Genomic DNA, 25,405 nt, shown 5'->3' with positions numbered 1-25,405 from the left:
CTGTTTACCCTCCTGGGACGGTTTCTTCCTCGGACTCAGCGAAGGATTCCACCTCTACAGCCTCAAGGGTAGTGTCCTGGACCTGAGACATTTCGTCTGGGAAACAACTGAGAAGGAGGACCAGTACCTCGCCCAGGCCGCCTCCCCTTTTATGCTGAACAGGGGCCTTGATGAGGGATGGGACGATTAGAACGGACAGGCAAGGAAGAGGGAAGGAAGCGGCCGTGGACTTAAGTTAGGTACCATCCCGGCATTTGCCTGGAGGAGAAGTGGGAAACCACGGAAAACCACTTCGAGGATGCATGAGGTGTAAATCGAACCCACCTCTACTCAGTTGACCACCAGTGGCTGAGTGGACCCTTTTCCAGCTCTCGTACCACTTTTGAAATTTCGTGGCAGAGGCGGGATTCGAACCTGGGCCTGCGTGTTGTGTCGGTGGTGGTGGTGGTGGTGGTAGTGGAGAAGCTAATTACGCTAACCAATACACCAGAGAGACGAGCCTTTCTGTTATCACAAAGAGTAAATTGCAATTGAAGTACTTCTTGTAAAACCCTCGTTCGTAAAAATGTACGAATTTTGATTACGAAAGAAAAACAGTACCTATTCTGATCTATCGGTTGAAATGCAATAATAATTTTTCATAGGTTTGAGTATATAGTCCTCCTCTGTGGTGCAGTGGTTAGTGTAATTAGTTGCCACCCTCAGAAGCCCGGGTTCGATTCGCGGCTCTGCCACGAAATTTGAAAACTTATACGAAGACTGGAATGGGGTCCATTCAGCCTCGGATGGTCAGCTAAGTAGAGCGAGGCGGGGATTCAGTTCCCAGTTTCCACACCATCCATCCTCGAAGTGGATTTTCCGTGTTTTCTCACTTCTCCAGGCAAATGCCGGGATGGTACCCAACTTAAGGCCACAGCCGCTACCTCCACTCTTCGTTGCCTATCCCTTACAAACTTCCAAACCCCCACAGGAGGGCCCCCGTTCAGCATAGCAGGTGACGGCGCCTGGGCGAGGTACTGGTCCTTCTTCACAGCTGTATCCCCGACCAAATATCTCACGCTGCAGTACACTTCCTTTGAGGTAGAAGACGTGGGATCTCTTGCTATATGCGATGAAAAAACCAACCATGGACGCTAAACAGATTAAATAAATACATAAATAAATAAATAAATAAATAAATAAATAAATAAATAAATAAATAATAATAATAATAATATTGCTTTTTGAACACACTACCTTACTCTTACGGATTTTAGAGAGGCCGAAATTACAAATTTGTGAAGTGTAGAACAAGGGCTCGAGTATCCTCAGATTCCACCGAAATGAGCGGTGACTGATTTCACCATATTGGGTTCAGAAAGCTTCTATTGGCATCGTACTTATAATCACAAGATTTTCGCTTTTATGAGAAGTGCGAACCTACAGACGCGACTTACCATTTCAAATCATACTCTTTGGTATTATTTGAATCGTGGCAATTTTGTTAAGAAGTCATTGACAATTTCCCTCTGCTACCACGGCACATATTTAAGTCCATCGTTAATTTCACACAGTATTGCAGCAACCTTTCCCATTTCCACGGCTCTCTACAGTGTTATCTTCATTTTTGCTACATTTGCAACTTTATTTCTGCCACGATCGAGTTGTTACACAGATTTATTCACTTCATTTTTGCTACATTTGCAACTTTATTTCTGCCACGATCGAGTTGTTACACAGATTTATTCAAATTTCTAAATGTTCAGAAAGTGACAGATGAGAGTTTTGGAGCTTTTGAGTTCTTTTGTGATGCATGAAAATTTATGCTGAATGTAAGTTACGTCATTCCTCACACTTGTGTCGCAGACAACTGTTTCCGTAGATGAATGCGATTTCCCGAGTTACGAAATTATGAAACGGGCACTGTCTGTTAAATTAACACTGTTTAGCCAAAATGTCGACTATATTGATTTTAATTACTGAGAATATGTACAGTGTGTGCTAGTCTCCCAAAAATGAAAATATGTATATAGAAAATAAGTAGTGCATTTTTCAACTCCACACGTCATGCTTCGTAACGATAATTCTTTCTTTCTTTCTTTCTTTCTTTCTTAATCCGCTTACCGTCCAGGGTTGGTTTTTCCCTCGGAATCAGCAGGGGATACCACCTCTACGGCTCAAGGGTAGTGTCCTGGAGCATGAGACTTTGGGTCGGGGATACAACTGAGGTGGAGGACCAGCACATCTCCCAGGCGGCTTCACCTGCTGTACTGAACGGGGGCCTTGTGGGGAGATGGAAATATTGGAAGGAATACACAAGGAAGAGGGAAGGCAAGTGGCCGTGGCCTAAAGTGGACAGTCTGGAGATAAACAGATAGTTTTGCCTAATGCATGAATTTTCACGAAACTTTGTGGGAATGTCACCTAAATAAAAGTAGGTATATCACGAAATTTATTTCATATACGATTAAAATATTTTCGAAAAAACATTTCTTAAAAGTTTTAATTCCATTTTTCATGAAATGTAATTGGGATGTTAACGAAAATATGGAATTAGGTAGATGATACTTCTTTTGCTTTTTTTTGCTATTGGCTTTACGTCGCACCGACACAGATATGTCTTATGGCGACGATGGGACAGGAAAGGGCTAGGACTGGGAAGGAAGCGCCCGTGGCTTTAATTAAGGTACAACCTCAGCATTTGCCTGGTATGAAAATAAGAAACCACAGAAAACCATTTTCAGGGCTGCCGACAGTGGGGTTCGAACCCACTATCTCCCGTATACTGGATACTGGCCGCACTCAAGCGACTGCAGCTATCGAACTCGATGATACTTCTTTAGAAAACACTGTGTATTGACTTCTCTGTACATAATTTATATAAGGAGATATATTGTACTAAAGTTTGTGTAATTTTTGTTCTAAAAGTTCTGATTTAAAGATCCCTACTACGTGAAAAATGTCTGCAGGCAGAAATTCCATACACAGGTTTCCTAATATAGCTGTGATAGATATACCGTACAAATGATGGGAGAAAAATGGGAATAAAATATAAAATTGTAATAGGTGGGAAAATGAAAGCAAAGCAGACGCCACGCCCATTTCTGCTGTATGCAACTGGGAAACAAAAATATACATTGCTTGAATTCAACGGAATAACTTACGACAAGAAAGAAGAATCTCAATCCTTCCAATTTCGGCCATAAAAACGTTTCGCCAATAGGACCGAAATATCGATTTTATCTCCAGACTGCCCCCTTAAGTTAGGTACCAACCTGGCATTTACCTCAGTTGACCTCACGAGGCCGAGTTGGACCCCGTTATAGCTCTCATACCACTTTTCAAATTTCGTGGCAGAGCCGGGAATAGAACCCGGACCTCCTGGGGTGGCAGCTAATCACACTAACAAGTACACCACAGAGGTGGACTCGTACCAATAATACAATAGTTCCCTAAATAGATATTTATTTACATAGAAATCCGTTCTGTGTCATCATCACACATATGAGGATACACTTCGTTGTCTCAAGTTACTAAAATAGAGACAACGATTCATTACATTGCTGGTCACCACTTTGAATTTACAGTTGGTCAGACTACAGTTGGCCGAATGAGTAACGCTCTATTGTTTTTAGGTCCACAGAGATTCCCGCTCACGTGTCGCTCGACCTTTGACCCGGATGTCCTTCGCCGATGAGAAACGTTGTTCTCTAAGTCGACATGACGTCACTAATTCACGTTTGATCCCACACTAAGATGATAGCACGTATCTCGACTTGAACACTTTGCGGTGATCGCTTGTGGTTAGGTAAATAGCTTCTTCAGTCAGCGTGCCTATTTACCTTTCCACCAGCCGGCGTTCAAAGGTCGTTAAAGGTTACTATTCACTGTGGCGGTGAACTCAACATGTGAGGTAGCAATTCACATGTCTAAACTTCTTACGTGTATGGCTCCTTTCAGGGGCTAACACTTGGTTAGACGTCGTAGGCGAGCAAAGGGTCAGGTCTAGCTTCCATCTCCTTGCGTTCATTCTTTCATGTTCACTGTCCAGGCTCCATTCAAAATTCAGATACTGCATTACTGTATTAACCGATTTTTCAAACTAGCGCCGAGATGGTCAATTTTTCCTTGTTCTTGTCATAGGTCTCAGTGTGAGCTATCGGCATCAGAATGTGTTCTTGGATGCCATCCGCAGAGTGCAAATGAAACTATCAGGGCAGATAAGTCTGATGCCGATAGCTCGCCCTGGCCATACATGACAAAGACGAAGAAAAATCAACCATCTTGGAGCTGCCTCAAAAGCGCTGGCGTTCTGAGCCCATCTTGGAAGGTTCGGCACTAAATTCCGGCATCTCGGCGTCTCCGAAAACCGTTAAAGTAGTAAGTGGGACGTAAAAAGCAATTACATTATTAATGGTGTCCACTCAGCCTCGAGAGGTGAACTGAGTAAAGGGGAGTTCGATTCCCACCACAGCCATCCTCGAAATGGTTTTCTGTATTTTCCCCCACATCTCCTTCAAGTAAATGCCAGGATTGTACCTCACTTCAAATCACGGCCGCTTCCTTCCCTCTTCCTTGTCTATCCTTTCCAATCTCCCCCCTCCCGTCTCAAGGCCCCTGTTCAGCAGGGCGAGGTACTGATCCTCCTTCCCAGGTGTATCCTCCGACCCAAAGTCTCACTCTCCAGGACACTGCCCTTTAGGCAGTAATGGTGTGATCCCTCGCTGAGTCCGAGGAAACAACCAATCCTGGAGGATAAACTGGTTAAGAAACAAAGAAAGAAAGAAAGAAAGAAAGAAGAAAGAATAACATCATTGATGTTTACCTTGTTCCTTCATGCGCTTACAGTATTACTATGCACTTTGTATTGTTTTTATTAACTCTCATCCCCTATTGCTCACAGGTTTCATTACGGTCTAGTAACATTCCATTCATAACTCTTTCACACTCCACTGAATCTTACATTTATATAATATTTATCTAATAATATAAAATTAACGATGTGTCGTAGGTTCTTTTAGCTCTATGTAGGTACAATACCAGCGCCTTCTTATGCATATCTTTAGGTTGTTTACGTTTCAGCTGGGATCGAATTCCGGGAACGTATGGTGCCAGGTACAAATACTCGTCGTACGTACTCTGTGATGAGTAGAAACCGACAACGAGGTCGCATTGATTACTTTGAGGGATGGTGCGAAATCGCGTGGGGGGGGGGGGGGGGATTTGATCTCAAAGGTTCCTCCTCCACTGAAACTATAACGAGGATTTTTTTTTTTTTTTTTTTTTTTTGGCGAGTTGCTTTACGTCGCAACGACACATATAGGTCTTATGGCGATGATGGGACGGGAGAGGGCTCGGAGTGCGAAGGAAGAGGCCTTGGCCTGAATTAAGGTACAGTCCCAGCTTTCGCTTGGTGTGAAAATGGGGAAACCACGGAAAACCACCTTCAAGTTTGCCGAAAGTGGAGTTCGAACCCACTATCTCCTGAATACTGGATGTCTGTGTCTTAGGTCATTAGCCCAGAGGCTGGTTGGATCCTCAAATAGCACCTCCAAAGGCTATACAGTTATAAGGAAACAGCAAAAACCAATGGCAGAGCCTAAATGAGGCGTACTAAGCAGGATGAGGTAATTTGCCATTGCCTTCCTCACTGGACCAGAAGGTGCCACTGCAGTACGACTGATCCTATGAGCAACACCTTCCATAACACTCTTATGCACTGGTCGTGCTCCAAATGTCATTATTCAGCACCACCCATACCCCAGCAGCTTCCATATTGTCACAGCCATGGATGAGACTGGGACTCCGGTGGAAGCTACAGTTTGCTCTGGCCTGTGGGAAGAGACGGATACAAAAATACTGCGTCCATGAAGAAATGGCATGGATACTGTGAGGAAAATCTAGAACACATATATTATTGAAATGAATATCTTTTCTGTGCACATTTTCATCAAAACATCTTGAATAATACACATAATATGAAAATAATACTGTAGTTTGACTGCCAGACCTTGAACAATAAGGCAACGTAGCGGTGGCAACCTAGGACCTAGGATAGGTTTCCATACCCCTTCTCGAAGGTAACGCCTTCTCTACCGTACCTGCAAGCTATTGTTCATGATTCACTCTGGCAAGTCCATCTGGAATCGGGGCAAAAATATAACTTATCGAAGCCCTCCTCCCTTGTCATTGTCCTAAGTAGCTCGAGCTTACACCAGTCCACTTCTTGGAGAGGGTGTGTTTACGGTGGCCAATAGGACAATATTCACTTGCTTTACATCCCACTAATTACTTTTACGGTTTCCGGAGAATATTTCCCTAAAGAGTGTGCAAACGAAATAACTTTCCAATGTTTATCATTCTTGTTATAACAATAGAATTCAAGTAAAAATATTTAAAATTTGCATTTTTCTGGGGGACCCTTCCCCCGCCGGATACTGCCTGAGAAAAATACTAGTAGTTAAGCCCTACGATACTCCCCCCCCCCCCCCATACCATTTCTTTCTGATTTCGCACCCTGCTTGAGGGTTGTCTACTTGAAGGGAAGTGGTATATGAAACTTTTCGGATGGAACACATCCTTTATGTGTTTGTAATCGATACTTGACACACAACTTACTTGTGATTCTCCCTCGTAATACTAAAATTAGGGTAGACCTCTCTGTTAGCAGCGGTTAGAACCAGCCAATTTGTACGTGATCGATGGGGCGGATGAAGCCAAGGCAGTAAGTGACAACATGACCAATTGCTGGTGCCTTGAAAAAGTGCATCCCATTTCTCATTTGTCGGGCCGACATGACCTGCTGCGAGCTCCAACTTGTCCTTTGCCTTCTCGACTGGTTCCAGTTCAAAGACCAAGACTACTATATTGCCACCAGTATTGAAAGAAGTGAACTTTCTCCATCTATATATATAATAAGAGTTTTGTCTGTACATTGCTCAGAATTTGAAAAGAATGTGTTTTCTGTATCGGTCATGTCCACAGTAACAGGGGAATGCACTTTTTACTTTTCTGTAATTTGTCTGTCTGTCTGTCTGTATGTATATATGTACACGCATCACGAGAAAACGGTTGAAGAGAATTTAATAAAAATCGGTATGCAAAGTTGGGGGATGAGCCAGTACAATCTAGGCTATAAATCATTTTATTCACGCTGAGTGAAATGGTAGTTTAGGGGAAGGCCTAACATTTAATTCTCAAATATTTACATTATTATTGGTCCTATCGATAAATACTACATAACTAAAGTTATATATAATTAAATTTTCGATCATTCATGTCTTATACATTTTTACAGTACCGGCCATGATAACACAGATATTCATGAACTTGTATTTTTGTTGCTAAGTCCATATCAATACCGAGCCACGAGAAAATGGGTTAACAGAATTTAATGAAAATCGGTATATAGAGTCGCCGAATAAGAAACTACAGTCTGAGCTACAAACAATTTTATTAACCCTGGATGAAATTGTAGTTTAGGGGAAGGTGTCTTAAATTACATTTTTAAATACCTATGCTATTGGTCCTATCGAAACGTACTACATAACGGAAGTTATAGAGAATAAAATTTCCGATCATTTATGTTTTATTCGGTTTTACCGTACCGTCTATGATAAGAGTGGAAGGGGCCTATTTCCGAGTCGGAAGAAAACTAAATGTGAAAGTATATAATATCGAAAGCGCGTGACAATGATTAACAATAACATTACATTGACCATTGTTTGTTGTGATGTTCTTTGTCTCTTATGCTGCCACTCATCTCCGATAGATGGGACTACTGCTGCGTACCGAGTATAACAGCCTGTCTGAATATTGGCGGGAAATAGGTGGGGAGTTAGGTAACTTTCTTCTTTAGCATGCCATACCTCTGGTTCATACATGTTCTGATACTACTAGCACGTAACACATTGGTTCATCATAGCATTCAAGCTATTCGATCCCTACTCTGACGCGCTCTTTTGAATGAGCCGTGTCACTGGCCGTGTGCACACTTAAGGCACAGTAGTAGTAGTAGTAATAGTAGTAGTAGTATAACCTGGTCTAGAATTACAATTTCGGTCTATTCCAAATTATAGCACCACAATTCACTAAATAACTCAAAATTCAACCCTGAAAAGAGCCATTTCTTAAGAAAAGCTTCTTCCACTTCATTTTACTAAATTCTTCAAGATCCTGAGTTTCTCCTCTGGCTCGGAGGAAAAATTGGTCTCTAAGTCAGATAGATTTTTCCATCGCCAGTGTAGTAAATTGAGATTTTCCGACTCCTCGGGAACTCCTATTGAACAGATGAGTAAGAGGGCATAGTTTTGTACCCTGGGACTCTACATTATTCACCCAATCTCCTGTCTTCACACCCCTCTGCCTCCAGTAATTAAAGAGTGTTCACGGCTCACGGCTGTGTGCGGCCTGGTCATTCCAGCTCTGGAACTTTGGACTGTTAGATCGGCAACGTAGTACTGTTCGTTAAAAGTGAAAAAATGTGTAGTTTGAATTTTATCGAGTATTTCATATGATAGCATTGCTTTTAATCGCGACATTCCTACTGGCGTCATTGTACTGATCTATGTTGATTTCAGTTGGGAAAACCACTAAGACAGCCTTTCCGAGGATGTAAAAAGGCAGGTGGAGAGTAAGTATTATGAAAACTCCCCGAATTGATCGTGACTGATGGTAGGCAAGGGGGCCTACCATTACAATAAAGATTCCCTAACCCAGTTTTTCACAAAAGAAAAGACATTTGGTGACTTCCCCATCGCGTTTCTAGAATAACGTTAAAAGCTATGCAATTTAATACTATCTTGCTCACAACGTGTACACTACCTAACCTAGAATTCTGTGTACAAAGTAGAATTCCGTAGCGAAGCATGGGTATATCAGCTGGTAATAAATAAAATTAACGCAATCTCCGCAATAACCATGAAGGTCCTTGGAGCAATGGAAGGTAAAGGCTTCTACTGTCTTAACAAAGAATCACCGAGCTCGATAGTTGCAGTCGTTTAAGTGCGGCCAGTATCCAGTAATCGGGAGATAGTGGGTTCGAGCCTCACTGTCCGCAGCCCTGAAGGTGGTTTTCCATGGTTTCCCATTTTCACACCAGAAATATGCCGGGGCTGTACCTTAATTAAGGCCACGGCCGCTTCCTTCCACTTGCTAGGCCTTCCCTATCCCATCGTTGCCATAAGACATATCTCTGTCGGTGCGACGTAAAGCAAAAAATGTTTAACAGAGAATCGAACCCAAATGCTTTCATGTGATTCAAGCACGCCTTTGACGCCTTGGCTAGGCAGTCACGATGTTCATATTTATTATCCCTTTAAAATTACATTGCCATTACCTATAGAATTGTTTGTATGTTTATCTGTGTACCTGTATTGATTTTGGCAATATGGCGTTCTAATAAACGGCTTCGGAATCAAGGGAAGTGTTCACACGTGTTAACATGTTATGGTTATGAAACCAAGCTTTGCTTTCGGGAGAAGCGTGGGTTCGAATCCCACCATCGGCTGTACTGAGAAGGTTTTTCTGTGGTTTCCCATTTTCACTTCCTGGCAAATGCCAGATCACAGCCGATTCCTTCCATCTCCTTACCAAATTTCATTCACGATCATTCTTTCATCTTCCTTAGCTACTAAATTGTTGTTGGCGACAGGAAGGGCATCCGGCCGCAAAACATGCCATATAAATTCATCTCAGCTCATGTCCGACCCAGTATCAAGAAACAGGGCTAAAGGTTAGACGCACAAAACTTGTCTCTAGACCAGGTATTCTCAATCTGCTGTTCAGAGTCTTAAGGACATGCCAGACATAGCACTAGAAGTACAAACACTATTTTAGAAAGATATATGTGAAAATTTCTCCTCTATATGGAAAAGCATAAACTATTGGATATATTTATGGGCTTAGAAGACGTGCGAGCGAGTGCAGATTCTTTGGTAGTTCCCCTCTTGGTAGCCTCTTATGACTGTGGCTACAGGGGAGATAAAGAGTTCCTCGAAAGGAATGTGTAGCATCAAGATCTATGTCCAACAACATGGCTGCTCATCCAGCACACAACATTCCCATGGCACATCACAAGATAGCCCACCTATCAAGATCTATGTCCAACAATATGGCTGCTGATCCAGCACACAATATTCCCACGGCATATCACAAGATAGCCCCACGTATCAAGATCAACGTCCAACAATATGGCTGCTGATCTAGCACACAATATTCCCATGGCATATCACAAGATAGCCCCACCTGTCAAGATCATTGTCCAACAATATGGCAGCTGCTTCACCACACAACATTCCCATGGCTTATCACAAGATAACCATACCTATCAAGATCATTTTCCAACAATATGGCAGCTGCTTCACCACACAACATTCCCATGGCTTATCACAAGATAGCCCTACCTATCAAGATCATTTTCCAACAATATGGCAGCTGCTTCACCACACAACATTCCCATGGCATATCACAAGATAGCCCCACCTATAAAGATCTATGTCCAACAATATGGCAGCTGATGCAGCACACAATATTCCCATGGCATATCCCAAGATAGCCCCACTTATCAAGATCAACGTCCAACAATATGGCTGCTGAACCAGCACACAATATTCCCATGGCAATCCCAAGATAGCCCCACTTATCAAGATCGACGTCCAACAATATGGCTGCTGAACCAGCACACAGTATTCCCATGGCATATCACAAGATAGCCCCACCTGTCAAGATCATTGTCCAACAATATGGCAGCTGCTTCACCACGCAACATTCCCATGGCATATCACAAGATAACCATACCTATCAAGATCTATGTCCAACAATATGGCATCTGCTTCACCACGCAACATTCCCATGGCATATCACAAGATAGCTCCACCTATCAAGATCATTATCCAACAATATGGCAGCTGCTTCACCACACAACATTCCCACGGCATATCACAAGATAGCCCCACCTATAAAGATCTACGTCCAACAATATGGCAGCTGCTTCACCACACAACATTACCATGGCACATCACAAGTTAGCCCCACCTATCAAGATCTACGTCCAACAATATGGCAGCTGATCCACCACATAATATTGCCATGCCATGTCACAAGATCTACGTCCAACGAAATGGTCACTGATTTAGCACACAACTGTATGGCCATCGCAAGATACGTATTATGAGAAACGTTCTGCCGCCTTCGGTGATGTTACTGTGTGTGTAAGGGGCTTTGCTGTGAACCGGACGAAACGCCGGTCAAAGACAGTGGGAACTCGTTTAAAAGACGGCGCCATTTGGACCTACTGTGTATAGAAGGCAGTGTTCTGGCGCACGGTGATAACGTGAGGAAGACTGGTTGCCATGGTTACCACGGTGTCTGTTTTCTGTCCACGTACAATTGTCTACGCTATCTTGATGTCTAATTCTAAATAGACACCCAGCCCAAAAAACATATCCATGTTAACATAAAGAAGTTTTGAGGTAGACCTTGTCCATGACTGTGAAATAGTTCTTTATGAAATCATAAATAATTGTTTGCAGAATAACTATGTATGCCACCTGACGGTGAAGAACTGTCTCCGAAATGCATTTTCAAGTGAATTATTTAATATAAATTCATAAGCGGCTGGTAACAGTGATTTTTTATTTCATAATGAAAAGTATTTTTGCTTGGATCGTAAGTGCATTGATAGGCCATTGTGTACTGTGTTGGCCTCTTCATCTTTCCATAACCATTCCATCCTGCATCCTCTCTACTTGAAGACCTTCCGGGAATAAGGATGTAATCAACATTCTGAGGAAAATTCTAGGACCTAAATGCGAGAATGGTATTTGGATGAAAAGGAAATCACAGCAAATCTATCAAGTAACAGAAAAAATCACAGACACATTAGAAAAAGAAGATCAAAATTCTATGGTCACCTGATCAGGATGGATAACAATAGGCTAACAAAGAGCATACTAAATCTCGCAGTATGTCTAAAAAATGACAACTGGCTTACAGAAAACAAAGATCTTCAGAAAATTGGTATAAATAAAGAAATCTTGCAAGACAGAAAACATTCAAAAATCTTATAAAAAATACAAATTTGCTGATCAACCTAAAAGACAAGATATAAGATGGACAGAAGAATGCAAACAGAAGCACAGGGAAAGGATGAACAGAGTTTGGGGAGAGATGAAGGAACGTTGTGCTAAATAAGATAAAATGTGCTCCTTAATTGGGCATAACGAATCAAAACAAGTCAAGAAAATATTTCAAAATGTAGATGTGATTTCGTCCATGACCTGTATTTCAATGATGTGTTACACCTGGTGATGAACCAACACAAGAACTGTCCACCATTCTTACACCACGGAGGACAGTAAACCAGCTTGAAGTTCACATGTGAGACATAAGATGACACCACCGCATAGAGGCATGATAATACACCCTTCCACTGAAATCTCACTTACATCCTTATTCTGGTTACATCGTTATTCTGGTGAAGCCTGCAATTGGTTTGTTAGATTTATATCTTGTCCTCTCTTTCCACTTTTATCTGGTATATTTCCTTCAAAATCCAACTGAGCATGCGCCTGTGTAGAGAGACTGTGGAAGATATTTCATTAGTATCCTTGTATTTCCTCCTAAAACTACAATAACTTTACATAACATTTCCTCTCTTGATCAGCTCCTTGGCTGCATTTTCGGTGAGGTGGCCATCCGTACTGGGGTCCCAGCTTAGATTCCCGACTGCGTCTGGTCAATTCCTCCAGCTCCGGGACTGGGTGTCGGTGTACATTTACACAAAACGCTACACACAGTCAGCTACCATAAAAACACGTAGTGATCTCTACATCCATCGACACAGGGTTGGCGTCGGGATGGGCGTCTAGCCATACAACTCGACCAAGTCTACATGCGAGACATATATCATACCCACAACCAAACAGTGATAAATGCCTCGTATTGAGAAAACCAAGTTGTCGAATACATTTCCGTTTATTTAGGAACAACTTTCTATATTTACAGGCAGCCTTAAATCAAGGTAAAGTATTTTTTTTATCTAGACAGTTCTATTAATTGGAGAAAACTACTTTTTTTACGATTTGTTTTACGTCGCACCGATACAGATTGGTCTTACGGCGACTATGAGATAGGAAAGGCCTACGAGGTGGAAGGAAGCGGCCGTGGCTTTAATTAGGGTACAGCCTAGTGTGAAAATGAGAAACCATGGAAAGCCATCTTCAGGGCTGCCTATAGTGGTGATCGAACCCGCTATCTCCCGGATTCAAGCTCACAGCTGCACGCCCCTGACCGCACGGCCAACTCGTCCTGTAAAACTCTAAATTATAACGAAGATATGTTAAACAGTAATTATTATGACATTTTAGTGGTGTTGAGGTAGTGTCTCAGGACCCTCATGGGGTCTCGGAGGACGAGAATCACAGTTTCGAGGATGAGCTTCATTGAAAGTTGGAAGCGTTTCCACGTGATGACAAACTGACAAGGTAAGGTACCACGAGCTCCGGTATTTATCCCTGCTTTTTCATACTTCCTAAGGTGGTATTTAAATTTGTAGAAAGCAATAGTGGGTTTGTATTTTTAATTTGTAGATTGACCTCCTCTGGCTGACCGGTATGGTGCTCGAACATGGCAGTCGGATCTAAATGATTCCCTGAGAACTGTTGTCTTTAAAGACTATGATGTTCATTATCTACGAAGGCCAGTCTGTGTACCTCCTCATGTATACTGAATCGCTTCTTTATCACTTCTTTGGCAATGAAGGTTCTGATGTGGAACGAGATCTCCGTCTTCCGAAAAGGGGCCTGAAGTCAGTCCAGGGGTAGATGAAGAGAAAATTTTCTAAAAGAATAGGTAGCCTTACCTTTTCCTCATTTTCCTAATTTTCCTTTTCTTTTCTCAACTATATAATTCTTCCGAGCATTTAAAGTCCATCAAATATCACCGACCTCACATGGGTTCGAATCCCTCATTTTAGCAACGGGACGTAAAATAATCGATTGGGCCACTGGCCTCAGTCCCCTTAAAACAACCACGACCACAATAATAAGACAAAACAATGTTCAAGGTAAAACAACATTCTGGATTTGTTTTTGGGAAAGTAGACTGAACTTGGCCACAAAACTACAATAAGGAACGAAATATACTCTAACCACATTTGATTTTAAATGCCAACACACTTAAGGATAAGTTATGTGCCTATAAAAATGCCTATAAAATCTGCCAATTTTTAACAGTAAAATATCAGATCGACTTAAAAATTATGAAGGCTATTAATAACAATTGGCACATTAACCTTGTCTTGTGCGCTACAAGGTTCCATGTCACGTGTAACATTGTACCACATAATATCCACACGTATGTTTCACAAGGCTATCGCGGTGTTACCAGCCCTTGGCACGCACATTGCTGGTTCTGGTTGTGAGTTCCAGAATTTGAACTAGTTCATGGCATAAACCCTTCCAAACCCAAGACTATAAGGACAGTAAACAGTGCGGTAGTTTTGATTCACGTGCGAAAACATGAATTAAAAATGTCGAATGGACATTTCTTCGAAAGCCATTTCCCTGAATGTTATTAGCCCGGATGTCGGAAATGGTCCTTTAATCCTAACACAAATTTTTAATATTTTCTCAATACCATTTCACATCAAGAGTGAAAAATTGTTACCATTAACATAAAATTGCTGTAATTTGTGGTGTGTAAAAGATTAGGTTAATTCTTCTTCTTCTTGTATCATATCCTCATCGAATGTTGGCTGTCATCAGGGAGATCCAATTCTTGTTTCCAACAACTCGGAAAACATTGGGGTTACTGAGCCCATACCCAAAATAACCTTCTACCTTCAATTTTACCTTATAAGATAAGCTGAAGGAATTTATATTTATCATTTCGAATGATATAGCCAAAGTACTTAAGTGTCTTCTTTTTGAACTTGTGCAGAACCTCTACTTCTTTGTTCAGGTGTTGGAGTACTTCAGTGTTATGTATTCTGTCAACCCATGATATTCTGGGCCGGCGTCGGTAGGATATAAATTTCTTCTTCAGATCAGGTTTTGTTAGTGGTAGTGCTTGGTTAGTCTGCAAGGCTGTGATTGTCGACTAATTTTCTGAACTTTGATGTGTCTAATGCAATGCCATCTGTTGATGCTTTGAGAAGCCAATTGTTATTTTACTTTCATTGATAGGGCAAGGTTCAGAATTATTCTGGTCAATTCCTGATTATTCATTCTAAGGATGTGTCCGTAAAATTTCAAACGTCTTTCCCTGGGTGTTGTTATAAGTACCGATTGGTCCAAAACTGTTCCTTAAGACCTTTATTACTTGCTTTTGTACATCTTTAATCAATGATCTACCCACACTCATCAGTGTTTGAGATTCATAAAGTGCTTCAGCCTTGATTACTGTGTTGCAATGTCTTAATTTTTCAGTTTGGGGTTTGGATTTGTATTATACCTATTCCAAGTGAATCTGTACATTCGTTATAGTTTAGAGATCCTTTCTTTGCTTATTTCCTGAAGTTTTATGAGAGGTTGAACAGGAACTTGATGCGGTGAAAGCAATGTAAGTACCTATTGTTAATATTAGGAAAGATCTTCATTGGGGTAATCACAGTAATGGGATTGTAAATAAGGGCCACAGATGTCTGCACATGGTTATAAGGGTATTTAAGCGTTGTAGTAAGGATGTAAAGGAGAGAGCATATAAGTCTCTGGTAAGACCCCAACTAAAGTATGGTTCCAGTGTAGGGCAACCCTCACCAGGATTACTTGATTCGAGAACTGGAAAAAATCCAAAGAAAAGCTGCTCGATTTGTTTTGGGTGATTTCCGACAAAAGAGTTGCGTACGAAACGTCTGGACTGGGAAGACTTGGGAGAAAGGAGACGAGCTGCTCGACTAACAGGTATGTTCCGAGTGGCAGTGGAGAGATGGCGTGGAATGACGTTAGTATACCAATAAGTTTGAGTGTTGTTTTTAAAAGTAGGAAAGATCACATTATGAAGATAAAGTTGGAATTCAAGAGGACAAATTCATTTATAGGAAGATAACTTACAGACTGGAAAATTTTATCAAGTGAGATATTCAATAAATTTTCAAATTCTTTGCAATTATTTTAAAAATAGAAAAAACAGATAGGGAATCTGCCACCTGGGCTACTGCCCTAATTGCAGATCAGTGGTGATTGATTGAGCCCTGTTCTTGAATATGCAATCGACAAATTGATGAATTATTAACACAATTCCTTCAAAAGCGAAATGTTAACATTTACTGAACTGAAAAATTCATACTGCAAACCGCGGTTTTTCTTCTTATTATTAATTTTATTCCTGGACTTTTCCCGGTTACCTTTGGAACGGCACTGTGAATGCATTCTTTTAAGACCGTCCGCAGCGCTGAAGATGGCTTCCTTCCAACTCCTAGGCCTTTCCTATCCCATTGTCGCTATAAGACCTATCTGTGTCGGTGCGACGTAAAGCCACTAGCAAAAAAACTTTTACGACCGGCTGCCCTTCCTGATACCAAACCATTATGGAGGGATACATACAATATTGCGTGTTTCTGTGATATAACATGTTGAACCTAAATCAAGGTGTGTGTTAAGATGAACACAACACACAGCTTCCGAGTGAGAAGAACTAACCAAATGCAGCAGAAATCCCCAGCCAGGCCAGGAGTCGAACCAAGGTACCTGTGAACCACTGCGCTGAGCATTCGGTGTCGATTTAAGCTGAAGGTGATGAAACCGCGACCGCCCAAATCACTCAGATTTGAAACCATTACCCTATGAAACAGACTGTTAGTGGTTTCCACAAGGAAACGTGAGAAACACATTCTCCTCTTTTTCAAATCTTTAACTTCATTATTCAGGATTTTTTTTTTTTTTTTTTTTTTTCATTAAGAACTTGCCTGCATTTACGACAATGAAGAGCTCAGAGTTTTTGATTAAAAACTTCCTGCATGTACTTATCGACACGATCCACTCGTGGATCTTAGCTGGCAGTCACGGTGTAGGTAGAAGTTCAGTCTACCGCAGCGCTATTTTTATTACAGCAGACTGTCTGGAGACTTGGCTAACTTGGAGATCACACTATTTTCGATGGTATAAAGTTTTATGAAGGTTTTGAAGAAATTACTTAGAATCCTGGAGTGAGACTTCTACGAACAAATAGTAGCAGAAGTCGTGAGAAAGAGTTAAAGAGAACAATCTGTTACAGCACAGACTCGCTAACAGAGTCAACATCTTGTCAGATCAAGGGAAGATTTTGGAACAAAGGTCTCGGTACAACTTCTCTTAGAAGAGAGTCCTCAATATTGCACTGTTGGCCGAATTACTGTTTGGATTTTGGTGAAATCTGTTACTCCATAAGGGGCTGTTTGGCCGTCGCGGTAAAGGTGTACCGCGCGGCTCACCCGGAGGGACGTGGGTTCTATCCCAGGTCAGGAAATCGAAAAATTTAAGACACGGATTTCCACTTCCGGAGGTGCATATGGTCCTGAGGTTCACTCAGCCTACACCAAAAATGAGTGCCAGGTTAATTGCTGGGGGCAAAGGTGACCGGGCTTAGAGCTACCCCAAAAAGTGCCGAGGTTATGGATAGTGGAAGCCTTTACCCTCCAACCCCTCCCAGGGCCCTCATTGCCTGTAAGGAGATGACTTTGATTTTTTAGCGCCAGGTAGGTATGATAAAATCTCTATTTGAAAGCGATTTTCGTGGTCATTAGTGTGATAAACTGTAACCTCCGGAGGCCCGGGTTCGATTCCCGGCTCTGCCACGAAATTTGAAAAGTGGTACTAGGACTGGAACGGGGTCCACTCAGCCTCGAGAGGTCAGTTGAGTAGAGGAAGGTTCGATTCCCGCCTCAGCCATCCTCAAAGTGGTTTTCCATGGTTTCTCACTTCTCCTCCAGGCAAATGCCGAGATGCTACCTGACTTAAGGCCACGGCCGCTTCCTTCCCTCCGCAAGACCCCTGTTCAGCATAGCAGGTGAGGTCGCCTGGGCGAAGTACTGATCCTCCTTCTCGGTTATATCCCCGACCCAAAGTCTCACGCTCCAGGGCACTGCCCTTGAGGTGGTAGAGGTGAGATCCATGGGGTGTAGAAAGAAAGAAAGAAAGAAAGAAAGAAAGGAAGAAAGATAGAAAGTAGAAACTGATTTTCATTTACCGTAGCACATACGCTTTTCCACAGAACTATGTAAATAATATACCCGTAATATTAAAAGAAGCGTCATGAGAGATAGGGCTGGTGTTGCTTGGTGTTGCAACATTCCTGCATTCCTTTCTCCTTCCCTTCGCTTCCGTCTCACTTGCTCGTTTGTTCAAACTACTGTGTTCTGTTGTACGCAACTCAGAAGTTAAAGGTTTGACAACTACAAGCAACACGAGCTGGTCAGCAAGCTTATCTCCATGGCAACCGCAACCCATCCGGATAGTAAACGGACCTTCCTCTAAAAACTGTCAGAATGCTTCTTTCAGTATTACGATCTTAGTTCTATTACTGTATGCAAGGCGTCCTGAGCCTGATGCTCACTAAGAGAGTTGGTTATGTGCTGTGAGCTTGCATTCGGAAGAGGTTGGGTTCGAACCCTACCGTCCGTAGCACTGAAGATGTATCTCCGTACTTCCTCATTTTGACACCAGTAAACTGTTGAGGTTGCACCTTAATTAATACCTCTGGCGCTACGTTCCTAATCCTCGTCCTTAACCATACTTGCATCGTTAAAAACCTTCTATATATTAGTGTGACGTTCTCTGTTCACTCACAGAGATCCTATGGCGACGATGGTATAGAAAAGGGCTAGAAGCGGGAAGGAAGCAGCCGTGGCCTAAATTATGGCGCAGCCCCTGCACTTTGTCTAATGTGAAAATGGGAACCACGGAAAGCCATCTTCAGGGCTGCCGACATTGGGATTCGAGCACACTATCCCCCGAATGTTATCCGACAGCTACAATTCGCACGGTTCTCCTCAATCCTTACCTCCTCTAGGAATGGGGTAGTCAATATGATCATCATCATTTTCATTTCCCCTTGTCCAGCTCCTGCCAGGGCCGGGTGTTGATGGCACTTCAACAGTTGCCTTTCCTTCCACTCCTCCTCTTCCATTCCAGTCTAGTCTTCTTTTCCTTGGACTGTTCTTGACAGAGTCGATCCATCTTGCTCTGGGCCTCCGTCGTACCCTCTTTCCTTTTATCTTAGCCTCCAACACTTGTTTTGATATCCTTCCCTCCTCATGTCCAAACCATCTGAATTTATTCTTCTCCATCCTATCGTTCTGTTTTTCTACCCCTATTTCTTACTCTGTCTCTCCTTGTCCTCATTACCATACTCCTCAGGAAATTCATCTAACTGACTTGAATTTTCTTCTCATTTCTTGATATCAAAGTCCAAGTCTCTAATAAAAAATGACAAAGAAACCTCCGTACAGGCCATGAAGGCCCTTGGAGGAGTGGAAGGTAAAGGCTTCCACCATTGTTAACCACGGCACGTGGTGGGGTAGAGTGGTTAGCTCTACGCCCGGCCGCCTTTGCCCCCAGGAATTAACCTGGTACTCATTTTTGGTGTAGGCTGAGTGAACCTCAGGGCCATATGCCCCTCCGGAATTGGAAATCCCGTTTCTTAAATTTTACGACTTCCTGACGGGGATTCGAACCCACGTCCTTCCGGGCGAACCGAACACGCCTTTACCACCTCGGCCAGGGAGCCCCTGATGCATACGTTAATATAGGAGTATAGTACAGACGTGCACATTAATGGTGTCCCAACATAAACAATCAACACTGCACCACTCCAGTACTAAAAAGAAAGGGAGAGAGTAAAGGGGTAGTGTTGAAGGCCAATCCAGTACAAAACATGGGGGAAGAGAGTGAAGGGGTAGTGTCGAAGCCACAATGACTCACCTTCTCGCTTAACGCATTGCTGCATGGACTGAATGCAGACAGCCCGCTACAAGACTTCGTTGTGATCGAAATGGGCACAGTGGCGGATGTATTGAAGTACAGCATTAGGTTAGCTACTCGTCCGGCCCCGCGGTGTACGGGGCAACGCGTCCGGCCACCCCGAGTTCGATTCCTGGCCGGGTCAGAGGGTTTTAATTGTAAATGATTAATATCCCTGGCCTGGGGACTGCGTGTTTGTGTCGTCCTTAACGTTCCTCACATTCAACACTCAACGCTTCCGCAATTGGAATTACATGCAAGTTCATATATTGTGCAAGTAGGGGCAAAAGAACTCTATAGGTCGACGCCCCGAAAAAATAGCATTTTAACATAAACAATTAAAAAAGTAAACTACTCTGATAATTACAGTATTAAGAGGTAAAGGAGGTTTTTAACCGAAAAGTATTTTATACTACAGTAGTTAGGAATATTTTGTAGCTGCGTTATATCGGGTCTACCAATCCTTCTTCACCTCGTTCTTGCCATATTCCTATCCATCTCCAAACTGTCTTAAGACCGCATGGTATTGCTTGTGCTATTGTTTGGGAGACCATGTGAGCCTCCCACATGCCAATAATACGGCCTCGATTCACCTGTAATAGGATAGGAGCCATCTTATTACAATGTTACAGTATAACGCCGGAATACACACACTGTGTATTCAGCACTCCCTGTTCACTCCCTTCCCCTCCTTTTGAGTACTGGAGTGGCCTTCGACACTATCCCTTTACTCTCTCCCCTCCTTTTCAGTACTGGAGTGGGGCAGTGTTGATTGTTTATGTCGTGACACCATTAATGTGCGTGCGTGTACATGTATATTATCTGTTTACATTTCATTGGAACTTCTCTGTTCCACACCAGGTTACTTAAATTCTGGACGTTATGGTATCAAAGATAATTTTCGTTCACGATTACCTGTCAGTGACATGCATTGTTCTTCCCCATATACTGATAATCTGGCTAATCCATTTTGTTAGGACTCTTTCTCGTGGGCTCTGTCTCTTGACTTTTCTCTGAATGATCAACTTCTCCATATTATACAGCCAAAGTATTTCGGCTGACGAAGCCGAACCTGCCCTGAGATTCTCTTTTCAATTTTAACATGTTTTCGGTTGGAGCTAATTGTACGTGATCTGTCCATGAAATTCTCAAAATCTTTCTCCGGAAAAACATTTCAGTAGTATCAATCTTTTACATCTCTTTCTTAATGTCCACGATTTACATCCATACGATAAGTTATCAGTGTAGAATAACGTGGTTCGTGCTCTCATGATAGTAAACAATTTGCTCGCGTGCATAAACATCTTCGGATTTTCACGTGTCAATAAAACAAGGTGAAATTCTTCTAGTTTCACAAAGAACGTGAAAATATTTATGAAGTGATGTCTTCCTCGTGAACAGAAGCTTGATAATTGATATAAGAACATTTTTTCATCAGCAGGTTGCGCTAAATAGCCACAAGTTATGACTCTTAGTGGGCAGATTAGAGTCTAAAAGACTTTGAGAGTTTTTATAACACAAAGGGAAGTTGTGAATTTTGTTGAGTGGGCACCTAATGACATGAGATGTGGAAACGCATATTCTTCTCTGGAAGCTATCGAGTAATGAAATTATGACTCCGAAAATCCTCACTGCGTTTTGAAGCTTCATAAATATGAAAACGTATGCATGTTTATTATCAAAAGAACAATAACGTTAATGGAACTGAACAAACAGACCTACGTTAGAATGGAACAATGTGGTGGTCTCTATCCCATAATTTAATTCTCTTTCAGGAGAAAAAATAATTCTTGTTCTGAAAAGGTTGTGTTAGTCTTCACAAAAATGGTGGAAATTAAAAATCCCTTTTGAACCCATTGTCTCCTTGGACAATACATTTTTAGCCACTGATCTACACGGCGTTTTTTTCATTCTATTAACATTGTGAATAACCGAGGAAAAATAAACAATAACATACAAAATGGAAGATAATTAGGCAAATTTACGTTTAAATATCGAATGGAAATGATTTTTTTCTTCTCAGTGCCATACAAAACAAGAATTCCTCAGAGGAAACGATGTGATGATTCTTATAGATATTACTGCATTTCTGGACATGAGAAACAAAAGAGTGCATGCCAACTTTTTCTAGAGTATATTTTAAAACAGATTTTTCGTATATTTCGCCTTTCGTTTTCCTAATTATACAAGTGACTGACAGGTCTTTATGCCTTCATAACACAGAACACTGTAGGATTGGCGTCAGGAATGACATCCGGCTGTAAAAATAGGCAAAGTCCACATGTGATGCCGGTGGTGCTGATTATTTTTTAACAGTAAGTACAACTGGGAAAAATATTCTTATTATTCTACCGATTTTCCCAAACCTGCGAGGTTGCTGGTGCGAAATGTGCCACACACGTGGATTTTACCCCGTTTTACACCTGGATGCATTTCACAGACACCAATATTTTGTGGAGGGATGCTGCCATTATTGTGTGTTCCTGTGGTAGGTTGTCTGAACATGAAGAGTGTTGGGACAAACAGAAACACCCAGCCCCGAGACAGAGGAAGTAATGAAACATGATTAAAATCGCCCACTTGGCCGAGAGTCGAACCCGGGACACTTTGAACCAAAGGCCTCAACACTGAGCATTCAGCCAAGGAGTCGGACACTGGGAAACCAACCTGCATCAACACTAATCAGAAGGAATCCTGAAGACGTCCAACATTTCGAAGAATTAAGGTATCCGCTAAATAAATCAAAAGGTCTGGGGTCAGAAGAGAACAAGATTTGGTCAAGGGAGGTCGGATGGGAAAGATAAAAGCAAAGAGACTGGCCAAATTAAGTAAAAACAATGCCAGACTCTGCTGGTTCCCCTTTTAGCCGCATCCTACAACAGGTAGCGTATACTGTGGATGCACAGTATTCTACCGCCTCCTCACATGTGGTGCTGCCGCCAAGTAACTGAGAACAAGGTCACGAAAAGAAGGAAATTATTATTATTAATAATAATAATATACACCATCATTATGGATCGTTATGCCTTTCAGCGATCAGTCTGCAAGGCTCTGTGTATTTACTAAGCGACGCCACAATCCTTTACTTGCAACTAGTGCTGTGGCCTCATTTCGTTCTATACATCTTATCTTTAAATCGTTAGAAACTGAGTGTAACCATCGTCTTCTTGGTGTCCCTCTACTTCTCTTACCCTCCACAACAGAGTCCATTATTCTCCTATGTAACCTATCCTCCTGCATTCGCCTCACATGACTCCACCACCGAAGCCGGTTTATGCGTACAGCTTCACCCAACTATCTCCTCATTCCGAGTTCCCTCCTGCCATTGTTACCACCTGTTTGTACTAGCAACCATTCTCGCTACCTTCATGCTCATGAATAAGATATCCTGAGTCTACCCAACTTTCGCTCCCGTAAAGCAAAGTTGGTCTGATAACGGTTCGATGTAAAACGGTTTCGTCCGGAAGCTGACTTTCTTCTTACAGAATACTGTTGATCGCAACAGCGAGCTCACTGCATTACCTATACTACAACTTGATTCAATCTCACTTATTATATTACCATCCTAGGAGAACACACATCCTAAATAATTGAAATTATCCACCTCTTCCAGATTTGTATCACCAGTCTGACATTCAATTCCCTTGGATTTCTTACCTACTGACATCAACTTAGTCTTCGAAAGGCTAATTCTCATACCATACTCATTGCACCTATTTTCAAGTTGCAAGATATTAGACTGCAAGCTTTCGGCACAATCTGCCATTAAGACCAAGTCGTCAGCATAGGCCAGACTGCTTACTACATTTCTACCTCACTGAATCCCTCCCTGACATTTTATACCTTTCAGCAGATAATCCATGAAAACTACGAACAACAAAGGTGAAATATTACAGCCTAGTCTAACCCCTGTAAGTACCCTGAACGAGGAACTCTTTCTACTATCAAATCTCACTGCAGCCCAATTGTTAAAATGCCTTTGATTTATTTTAGTAATCTACCCTTAATCCCATAGTCTCCTAGTATGGCGAACGTCTTTCCCGCAGTACCCCTTCATATGCTTTCTCTAGGTCCATGAAACATAATCATAACTGTCTATTACTCTTGTAGCATTTTTCAATTACCTGGCGCATACTGAAAATCTGATCCTGACAGCCCCTCTGTGGTCTGAAACCACACTGGTTTTCATCGAAGTTCCTCTTAACCACTGATCGCTCCCTCTCTTCCAAGATGCCAGCGAATACTTTACTTTCTATACTAATCAATGAGGTACCTCGATAGTTGTTGCAATCCTTCCTGTTCCCTTGCTTATAGATAAGTGCAGTTACTGGTTTTGTCCAGTACCTTACCTACACTCCACGCTAATTTTACTACTCTATGAAGCCATTCCATCCCTGCCTTCCCACTATACTTCACCATTTCAGGTCTAATTTCATCTATTCCTGCTGCTTTATGACAATGGAGTTTATTTACCACCTTTTCCACTTCCTCAAGCGTAATTTCACCAACAACATTTTCCTCCTCCCCATGAGCTCGGTTGTTCGTGACACCACCAGGAAGATTTCTTTTTACGTTGAGAAGATTTTCAAAATATTCCCTCCACCTGTCCAGTGATTCCCTGGGATCTATTATGAGTTCACCTGAATAACCCAAAACACTGAAGATTTTCAGAATATTAAAAATATTCCCTCCACCTGTCCTTGGATCTATTATGAGTTCACTTGAGTTACCCAAAACACTGTTCATTTTACTCTTCCCTCCCTTCCTAAGATTTTTTATTACTGTCCAGAAAGGTTTCCCTGCTGCTTGGCCTAGCCTTTCTAGGTTATTACCAAAATCTTCCCATAACGTCTTTTTGGATTCTACAACTGTTTGTTTCGCTCTGTTTCTTTCATGTACGAACAATTCCCTGTCTGTAATCGCCCCTTGTTTGGAGCCATTTCTGATAAGCCCTCTTCTTACGTTTACAAGCTGCTCTCACTTCATCATTCCACCAAGATGTTCGCTTTTCCCCACCTTTACTCACAGTCGTTCCTAGGCATTCCCTTGCTGTTTCTAAAACAGCATCCCTATATGCCATCCATTATCTTTCTATATCCTGAACCTGCTTACTGTCCACTTCGAAACTTCTCACTAATCATATCCATGTACTTCTGTCTAATTTCCTCGTCCTGGAGATTTTCTACCCTTATTCGTTTGCACACAGATTTCACTTTCTCTGTCCTAGGCCTAGAGATACCTAGTTCAGTACAGATCAGACAGTCGTCTGTTTCATCGAAAAATCCCCGAAAAATCGGTTAATTCCTAACAGATTTCCTGAATTCGAATTCTGTTAAGATATAGTCTATTATGGATCTGGTAACTCTACCTTCCCAAGTGTAACGCTGAATAACCTTATGCTTTAAGAATGTATTCGTAAAAAATGTATTCGTAACTGCTAAACCCATACCAGTACAGAAGTCCAGCAAACGTTTCCCTTTCCTATCAGC

This window comes from Anabrus simplex, chromosome 3, assembly GCF_040414725.1.
Source record: "Anabrus simplex isolate iqAnaSimp1 chromosome 3, ASM4041472v1, whole genome shotgun sequence".
Lineage (NCBI taxonomy): Eukaryota > Metazoa > Arthropoda > Insecta > Orthoptera > Tettigoniidae > Anabrus > Anabrus simplex.
The sequence above is the reverse complement of the archived record's forward strand: the minus strand, read 5'-3'. Positions refer to the sequence as shown.